This window comes from Gopherus flavomarginatus, chromosome 25 (genome assembly GCF_025201925.1).
Source record: "Gopherus flavomarginatus isolate rGopFla2 chromosome 25, rGopFla2.mat.asm, whole genome shotgun sequence".
Taxonomy (NCBI): Eukaryota; Metazoa; Chordata; order Testudines; family Testudinidae; genus Gopherus; species Gopherus flavomarginatus.
This window is the reverse complement of record NC_066641.1, coordinates 792039-801952: the sequence shown is the minus strand read 5'-3', so window position 1 is coordinate 801952 and position 9914 is coordinate 792039. Positions and strand designations below refer to the sequence as shown.

Here is a 9914-nt window from a genome sequence, read left to right as displayed (position 1 = left end):
TTCGCGGCAAGCCTGGGAGGGAGGGGGGAGGTGGGGGAATGCAGCACACTTGGGGAAGAGGCGGGGCCAGGGCAGGGATTTGGGGAAGGGGTTGGAATGGGGGTGGGGCGGGGAAAGGGTGGAGTTGGGTAGGCCCAGGGGCAGGGGGGCGCAAGCACCCATCGGCACCAGGGAAGGTTGGCCCCTATGATCCCGTTTGTATTTCTGCAAGCTAAGGTAGCAGAAAACCAGACGATTTTGGAAAGCCGAAGGTCTGCCAGCTCCACATGTAAATTATACACTCTTTGGACACAGTAAGTCTTGTAAAGATGTGTCATCCCCCATGGCTTGCAAGGGTGCTGATGCCAGGTTCCCTTCAGTGAAGGTGGCCGAGCCACTGGGCTTTGGAAACTGAACTGTAATGCCGGTCACCATGAGGGGACAAGGAAATGTGGAGGGTGAGAAGGAGAATGGGGGGGTGGGGAGGGCAGGGAAACGTGAGGAAGAGGGAGGAGAGTGGGGTGCAGGAAGGAGACTAAAGGTGGTTGCTGGGAAAGGTGGGGAGACGGTGGAAGACATGAGGGTTGTATGGGAATATGAGATTGGGATATAAATGAGTTTGGAACCCCTGCCAAGCATTGGGGAGAACTCCACAAACTGAACATGTCTGTGTTTGTGGGGGAAGATTATCCCATTTTCAAATAACGTGGGAGTGCAATGGCACGACCCCGTGATACTTACAAACTCTTTGTATGTGTCAGCAGCCAGCAGGTGGAGGTGCTGGGCCCTCAGCACGGCATTGGCAAACAGACTGGAGAGGGGCATGGCAGGGAAGGCTGCTGCCCCCCGTGGCCACTGCAGCCCCAGGATGATTGCAACAAAGAGCAGAGGAGAAAAATATGACCCTGCAAAAGAAAGGGGAGGTGTCAGTGATCCTGGGGGCAGTGGCCTAATTACTGTTGGAGGTGGGTGGTGGGGAGGCTACAATGAAGCCCCTTCCATCCCCTTTGCTCTTTCCAAGGCTGGCACATAGGGAAAGCTGATGGTGAGGGGGGTCCAAAGGAGCAGCTGGTGACTACTTCATACATTAAAGACCATCCTGATTATCTTTTTTCACCTCCTGGGTAGCACAGGCCAGACAATCTCAACCTGCATCACAGCCGGGACTTCCAGCTGAGCTGGAGAGTCTCTCTCCAAAAGACATCCAGTCCTGACTGACTGACAGCAAGTGCCGGAGAATCCCCCATGTCCCTGAATAAACTGTTCCCATGATTAATTACCCTTGCCGTTACAAATGCACTCCTTATTCCAGCATCAGCTTCCATCCACTGGCTCTTCTTCTGCCTTGTCCGCTGGATTAAAGAGCCCTCTATGATCAGAAATCTTCACCTCCTGGAGGTCCTTACAGATCAGGATCAAGTCACCTTTTTAGCTTTCTCTTGGACAATTAACAGGCCGAGTCTTCACTGAGAGGTCGGCCAATTTTGCCCCCACAGTTTGTGTTACTTAGACACCTGAGCCATTGATTATTCCACGTATTATGGCCATAGATGTCTGGGTGATCTAAATCATGTGCAAATAACTGCAGGAGCAAAATAGCAGGCAGTTATTTGTAGCCCTCGTTTCCATCCCCCAAACCTGTCCATGCTGCTTTGTACCCTGGGATTCCAGTCTGCCAGGTTGCATGAGGCATTGTTTTTAGCCCTGAGTTCTTGAGAGAGGAGCCTCGAAAAGCAGCTCAGAACTAAAGTGGAGTGATAAAGGCATAGAATAATAGGATGCCTGAGGTCTGATATCTTGTGAACCATAGAGCACCTGCTCAGCCACTACTGCTGAGCTTTCCCAAGGGGGAATCACATTAGTGTCTGTCAGTCATACCTTTGAAACTGTCCCGGGCTCTTCAAACCAGACAAAACCACAGACCGTCACAAACCATTTCCCAGAGAGGCATCTCAACAGGCTGAGCTACTCTGCTGATCAGAGCAATGCAGTGCCACCGAAAGCCGGCAACTCTCCCTGTATCTGAGATCAGCCAGCATCTGAACGCAGGGGTCCCCAGACCAGACAAAGTGTATATGGCTTGAGAAAGGAGATAAAACTTGAAAAGCGGGGGTGAGGCAGGGCACAGCTAAGGGCCGAGCCAGACCAGCAGAGTATATCCTGAACCCTAGTGAACACAAGGTGTCACTGAGCCCAGAACAAAGAACACCTGGATCGGAGTAAATACCTGTTGCTAATGAAAAGGGGAAAACACCCACTCGAGTGTCTCTTCCAAGATTGCCAGGTTTGCTCTCTTGGCACATGAGAGCATCCCTGCCCCCCAGGAGCTGACAAAGGGAAGACAGCCTCCTGCACCCCACCTGCCAGACTACCATGGAGCCAGGCAGTATTTATCCCAGGTGATACTGACCTGCAGCTGCAGGGCTGGGGATCAGTGAGGGGTGGAGCAAGGCTCCTTTGCAGCAGGGGTGTGGATGTGCTAGATGGGGCAGCTATGCTCTATTGCTCCAGCACCCCTGAACATACCCACATGCCCCAGCAAACCAGCTGTTTTATTATCTGTCATGGTCCAGGACCTCCTTGTGCTAGGCACTGTACAAACAGTAGAGATGATCCCTGCCCCAACAAGCTTACAACCCCTTTACATTGGCCACCCTTAGGATTAGTGCAATGGAGCTGAGCTTTAAAAACCATAACTTAGAACTTCCCGACTTTTGTGTGATTAAAATGATAACCTCCCTGTTGCTTAGGAACACAGAAATCACCAGGCTGGATCAGATCTGAGGCCCCTCTAGTCCAGTATCCTGGATCTAACACTGCCCAGAACCAGCTGCTTCAGAGGAAGGTGCAAGGACCCTGATTAGCAAGCATGAAATAATCTGCCCCCACGTATAGGTCCTGGCCTCTAATAGTTAGAGAGTGGCTTAAGCCGTGGAGCAGCAGATTGAATATGCCTTCATAATAGAGGTTATAACTCTGGATATTCCTGTGTCCATAGAAATGTCCAATCCCCTTATAAAATTGCTAAATTCTTGGCCTCCACATCTTCCTGTGGCAGTGAGTTCCACAAGCTAATTACGCATTGTGTGAAAACATATTTCCTTTATGGGTTTGAATGTCCCATCTTTTCCCACAGACACTGAGTTTACACTGCACGCGGCAATACTGTCCTTTCTCTGCACTGCGTTCCGCTCTCCTGAGCCTGCCCTGATGTTCCCAGTACTTTACAATTCTGACATAAAAAGGTACCTGAAGCCATTCCTCTTTGGTAAGTTGCAGTTGCTCAGGTGCTGTTTGAAGCTGGATGTTTCTAGGCTGGTAGTGGAAACCTTTGAACCATTCTTATATAGTGGGGTATCGTCGTAATATTCATGCATGTTTCCATGAATGTGAGACATTAGTCCCCCCTGCCATATTGGTTTATGCATAAATGCATAGGTGTTCACAATGGTGTTACCTACTCAGAATTGTATTATACATAAATGTAAAATGTATCACGGATGTTTGCCTAGTGCTAAATTTAGCACTGAATGATCCCCCTATGTTCAGTTTATTGTAAATAGAGGTCATCTAGCAGAGATGTTCATCCCCAATTTCAGCAACCACTGAGTAACTCATCCTCTACATTGTTCACTGTGCCATGTAGAAAATGCACCTCCTCCTTGCTCTGCCCTGACAGGGACAGCTGATCGCTCAGGGAGGCCTTGAGAAGAAGCAAATGGGATACTTTGCAGTATTTGTTGCTTAGGACAACAAATGTCAGCCGCTCTCCAGAGCAGAATGACTGTGCATTAAAACATGGGCAGTGACGGATGGAGGGACAGATCCAGCAAAAGGGCCCCCACTCCCCCCTCCATGTACTTGTCTATTGTCCCCCCTTTATATTGCAAAACCAGATCCAAACCCTATTCGTTAGGCCCCTGGTATTCTAAAGTACTTTAGAATTCTGTTACAATGCCCTGGATTTATGTAGCGGAGCTGCGCTGAGTTTCACTGCAAATGGGGAATTCTGTTTTATTCTCTATCAGTTCTAATACTGTGTCATCACCATTGTGTCTGAGGATCCTCCAGTAGTGCATGAAATGACATGGCTAACATCTGTCATGTGCTGTTTGTTCATTAATGATCTGGAGGATGGCGTGGACTGTACCCTCAGCAAGTTTGCAGGTGACACTAAACTGGGCAGAGTGGTAGATACGCTGGAGGGTAGGGATAGGATACAGAGGGATCTAGACAAATTAAGAGGATTGGGCCAAAAGAAATGTGATGAGATTCAACAAGGACAAGTGCAGAGACCTGCACTTAGGACAGAAGAATCTCATGAACTGCTACAGACTAGGGATCGAGTGGCTAGGCAGCAGTTCTGCAGAAAAGGACCTAGGGGTTACAGTGGACGGGAAGCTGGATATGAGTCGACAGTGTGCCCTTGTTGCCAAGAAGGCTAACGTCATTTTGGGCTGTATAAGTAGGGGCATTGCCAGCAGATCAAGGGACGTGATCATTTTCCTCTGTTTGGCATTGATGAGGCCTCATCTGGAGTACTGTGTCCAGTTTTGGGCCCCACACTTCAAGAAGGATGTGGAAAAATCGGAAAGAGTCTAGTGGAGGGCAAAAAAATGATTAGGGGGCTGGAGCACATGACCTATGAGGAGACGCTGAGGGAACTGGGATTGTTTAGTCTGCAAAAGAGAAGAATGATGGGGGATTTGATAGCTGCTTTCAATTACCTGAAAGGGGGTTCCAAAGAGGATGGATCTGGAGAGGTGGGGGGTGTTAGAAGGTCTGCATGGCAGTCACCACCTCTTGCCAGCCTTCTCTTGGTCTCTGCTGCAGGCCTCCTGCCCCTGTCTTCCCTGCTTCTGGCCACTGAACTGGGGCCCTTCTCATGGCACTCCTATGCAATGTTCTGGACCCATCAGACACTGCTGATGAAAGCACCGAGGGCCATCTAGCTTGGTCTGCACCCCTACATGTGATCCAACTTTCCTTTGGGCTTATCGTCCAGGGCAAGCAGCCCCCCCAGGTGCTGGATCCAGGGATGCAATGTTTGATGTAGGCTCGTTAATAAACACACTGTTTGGAGGACGAGCGTGGTGTGTTCCTGGAAGCCACTCGGTGTTTGTATCCTGTAGGCGCGACAACGTCAGAGAGTAAATGTCAGGTTCCTGGGCAGGGAGAGCACTGGATCCTGCTGCTACCACGTATCTGGTAACTGAGGAGCCAGCAGCATCTGGGGGTGTTTTTCTCCTGCCACTCCAGAATGTGTTTGAAGATGTCAGGCTGTGTCAGGTGCACACAGGAGGTGCCCTGCCCAGCAGTCAGGGACTGGGTAAGACTCAGTTCCTGGGGAGATGGAATCCTCTAGGCATAGCGGTGTGTGTATGGCACTTCACACAGTGGGGGTCACTCGGTGGCAGTGTACCGAAAACACACCACCAAGGCAGTGCCCTGCGTTACAAGAACATTCTGTAGGTTGCTAAGTCGAGCACTTGGAAGTGCCAGATTGACACAACTTTCATTCTTCCCCCTTGTGTGTGCGACCTGGCTATTGAATGAGGCAGGGGTGCGATGGGAAACCTGTGTGGGATCATGGAATCATAGACTGTACCTGATGTGTGTGTCCAAAGGGCAGAACAAGGGCCGCACAAGCAACCAGAAGGTGTACAGCTGGCATTTCCAAACTTGTGAGCACCCAGAATAACTGTTTTGTAACGTCCATTTACTGAATATCCTAGGGGGGTTTTATGAAGAAAAACCAGATTCTGTTATGCACAGTGGTGATGAGCCCCTCACTGTGCATCAGCAGTAGAGTTTTAACCCTGAGCCATTAGCATTTCAGCAGAGATTGCTTACACTGAGGCTACAGGATTCTATTATCTGGGGCCAGGCAAGGTGTTGATCCAGGGGGAAGGGGCTGCTGGGCCCAGGTGCTGGTTGATTGGTTGGGGATGCAGGGGAGCTGGCTCACTGTGCTCTCTGTCTCCCTCGACTTCCAGAACTGGGGGAACGCCATACCCTTGTGTTATCCCAAGAGGGTGGGAATGGGCCGCTGGGGCCAAGGGCTCGGTCCTGGGGAGGTTTCCAGTCCTGCTCTCTCACCATCCTCAGCACTGCAGCTAGTCTGGCAGCTCCCAGCTGTGCCCAGCCCAGCACATGTTGCTGCTGCTGCTGCTTTGGGGGAGGCAGACTCCCAGCTCTCTTGAATGCATGTGGATTTAGTTCTTATTTTGGCAGGGTGCCAAAAATTTCCTGCGAAATGGCTGTTTTCCCATTTATATGTCAGCAATAGTGGAACAGGATTTTATGAAACAAAGAAGAGGCACTTCACTAGCCCAAGGCTGTCCCCCTGGCTGAGTACCAAGGACCTGCTTCGAACAACAAAGGTGGGAGAGCGACAAGAATCCTTTCTGATGGAAAGTAATCGGCAACCCAAATATCCAGACTGCTGCCAGATCCCTCTGGCGGTGCTGCCAGCTCTTGCAGTTTGCATGAATCTTATGTTGTTTGGTGTTTTTCTTAAAGCCTCAGGTCCAGGACTGATGTAAGCGCATGAGAATCTCATTGAAACCCCCTTCCAGAACCCCAGAAAAGGTTGAAAACGTGGCCCCTAAGGGCTCCACAATCAAGGTGAAGACGAGGACCACCACATTCATTGCTGTTAAAAATCTCATGATTGGTAAGCCATCCTCGGGTGTTTTGAATGCGTGGAGTTAGTGACCCTGAGGCAGGTTCAGTGCCACCTGCTCCCCCCGCTTCAGGTAGAGTGTGTCTGGGATGACGATGGGTGAGATGCCCTAAATGATCCTGGGCTGTTTTGGCCCCTGCTGGCCCAGGTTGGGGGGAAGCAGGCAGGTGGCGGCTCTTCGTCTCTTCCCCCAGCTATGCTCTGCTGCACACACAGGATGTGCTGCACACACAGGATGTGCTGCAGTTTCTTTCTGTTTCCTGCCTGCGGAAGGGACAGCGTTAGCCCTGCTCTGTGAAACAACAGGAAAGAAACAGTTTGGGTTCAGTGAGTCGCAGGAAACAAGCCCAGCCCATGAAGCAACTGTCAGCGCAAAATCCCTCTCGCATCCTTCCAACCTGCCCTCAACGCTATAGCACACTGGTGGGTGGGAGTGCAGTGTATTTGTGTGACAGTAGCGACTAGAGCCCCACCCTCCCCCGGGATCAGGGCCCACTGGGCTGGGTGCCGTGCACACACGGGAAGAGTCCGCACTTGCCGCAGGTTGCTTACAGTCAGCAGGTGGGGAGCGGGCAGCGAGATATTTGCAGTGAGGGTGAATGGCAAAGGCCATGCTGGGGCCACGTACACTCACTGCAAGGGCAGGTCTGCACTGCAAAGAGAGCTGCTGTGTATTTCACTTGGGTTAGCTGGCCAAGGTTAAAATAGAAGTGAAGACTTGGCAGTTTGGCTTTTAATAGAGGTTAGCAGCTCGAGCCGTAGCCCGTGGGGCAGTCAGATGCTGAACTGGAGCCAGAAGTGAGTTGCTGCATCCTCACTGCTGTGCTACCCTGAGTTCGCTAATCCCAGGTAACACACCCTTTGAGCCTGCGGGAGAGGTGTGAAGGGGCCTGCTCAGTAGTGAGTGTCTGGCCCCACCAGTCTGAAGGAAAGACTGAGAGAAGCCTGTGGAGGTGAGAAAGGGTTGGGCTGGGTGAGTATGGTCACTTCCGCACCAGCCCCTCACCCTCCCTGGAAGCTCCCATCTCAGGTGAAGAGCACCCCAGTTCAGTGTAGCTTTCCCAGTGAAACCAATGGCTCCAGGATGCCCTCAATGCAAAGTGAGCAAAGGGTTCACACCAGCCTTGCTGGGTCTGGTTCTAAAATGACTGAGTCGGGGGCACAGACAAGGCCTAAGGGAGTCAGGTACCCAATCCCATTGCCCTGCCCTGTGTGCCTAACTCCCTTGGGGTCCTTGTAAATCCCAGGCTGAACTCCGGGAGAAAGAATTTGCCCATCCGTAAGTGACTTGTGGTATTTACATACTACATTACAGAATCCGTCAGTGCTCAGTTACTGGGTTTGTGAACCAGTGACTGTTTAATTACAACAAATTACTGACTAATTCAGCTACAGCGTTAAAACAATGCTAAGATGTTCTGATACTGCCCCTCCCGCACCCTTGGCCATCACAGAGATAGGATGACCAGACAGCAAATATGAAAAATTGGGATGGGGTGGGGGGTAATAGGAGCCTATATAAGAAAAAGACCCAAAAATCGGGACTGTCCCTATAAAATCGGGACATCTGGTCACCCTACACACACAGAGCAGGGACCCTCCTCTTCCCCCACCCTTCCGCATTGCACAGAGCTGAAGTATGCTCCTCCTCCATCCTTGGGCATCGCACAGAGCACTCTGTACCCAAAACACCCTGGCACCCCATAATTATCATGGTGATATAATTATGATATATGTGGTACAGAGTATGCCTTGTGAGGTAACATTCTAAAACCCTTGATCTGTTGAACATTAATAATATCCTGTTGGGCTGTATGCATGACCATTGTGTGTGAAGTTATGAAGTTTTGCTACGTGTGTGTTACTGAAATATGGTGTAAGATTGGGAACAGCCACAACCAATCTTTCAGGTACAATAATGGAACAACCAGATACTACTGATGGCCCATTAAGGGGACTCCACACTACAAAGGACTATCGCAGGAATCTATGTACAATGAAAACCTCTCAGCGATAGCACATCAACAATGGACACAGCTTGATTCACATCCTAGCAAATGATCTATAGCTCCTCCTATAAAGGAGGGAAAACAACATAATCACTTGGCCTCCCACTCCTCCCTCACAACTCAACACCTGGAAACACCTCTGGAGGACAAAGACTGAATGGGGGAGGTGGTCCCAGGCTGGAAAGGAGAATCCCAGCCTGTGTATTCAGGAACTATACCATCTACCAGGGTGAGACACTGCTTAATTCAAATCCTGTCTAGTTTCTAGAATTCAGATTGTGGTTTTAATTACATTTCTTAGGTAACTAACTTTGATCTGTGCATTTATTACTTACAATCACTTAAAATCTATCTGTGTGTAGTTAATAAACCTGGTTTTATATCTTACTTAAAACAGTGTGTTCAGTTGAAGTGCCTGAGGAATCTCCTCAGTGTACAAAAGCTGGGTCACATCCGCTTTCTCTTTTAGAAGTGGTGGACTGGGAAATAAACGTACACTGACCAGGCTTCTGACCAGGGCAAGAGGGTACAGGTGTGGGGTCCTATGCTGGGGAGCTTGGAGAATTGTCTGGAGTCTCTCTATTGTTGGTTCATGAGTGGCTAGGAGAGGATTCATGAGTGGCTAGCAGCTGGTTGTTTCCCTGCCTGTGGATCGCTGTGCAGGTGCAGGACCTGGAGAGGATTGTCACAGCATCACAATGTGAGAGGGGGTCCAGGTTGGTGAGACAGAGGGCTCAGCAGTACCCCAGTTCTAGATTGCACCCCGGGGAACCCGTCACACCTGTCCCCTCCCGCACCCCAGGCACACAGCAGGGACCCTCCCTCCCCCAACCCAGGCACTGCATAGAGCAGGAACCCACCCCTCCCCCACCACTGGGTATCACTCATGCCAGGGTGCTGTTTTGATCCACTTTGGCACAGTGTAGCCATGGTGTGAGGAGTGATCACACTGGGGCTGGGTCAAGCCTGTTAGTCTCATGTCTCAGTGTCCCAGGCCTATGGGTACCTTATCATGGCATGTGTGAATGTGGGGCCATGCAGCCCCGAGGTTTCCACTTTGCCATTGCACCTTGTCTGGGGAGAGTGCCCCTTTCTCTGGCTGGTGCTGCCGTCCCTGCAGCCAGCTCAACGATCCCAGCTGGGTAATGGGGCTGGGGTAGGCCCTGAATGACAAACTCTCCACCTCCTGCTCTCCAAGCAGATATTGTGCTGGGAAAGCCGCGAGGCAAACGCTGTGGGCA

The 9914-nt window shown here is 50.7% G+C and overlaps 1 long non-coding RNA gene across 2 annotated transcripts; it reads left to right on the top strand.

Annotated features, from left to right (window-relative positions):
• The first annotated feature begins 4086 nt into the window (after positions 1 to 4086).
• LOC127040652 (uncharacterized) lies at positions 4087 to 9042 on the top strand. Of its 2 annotated transcripts, none has more exons than XR_007771494.1 (4): positions 4087 to 5024; positions 6263 to 6362; positions 6502 to 6655; positions 8575 to 9042. It is a non-coding gene; the product is annotated as an uncharacterized LOC127040652 (long non-coding RNA). The 2 variants fall into 2 exon arrangements; XR_007771493.1 differs by having other exon boundaries at positions 4087 to 5663.
• Positions 9043 to 9914: the final 872 nt, after the last annotated feature.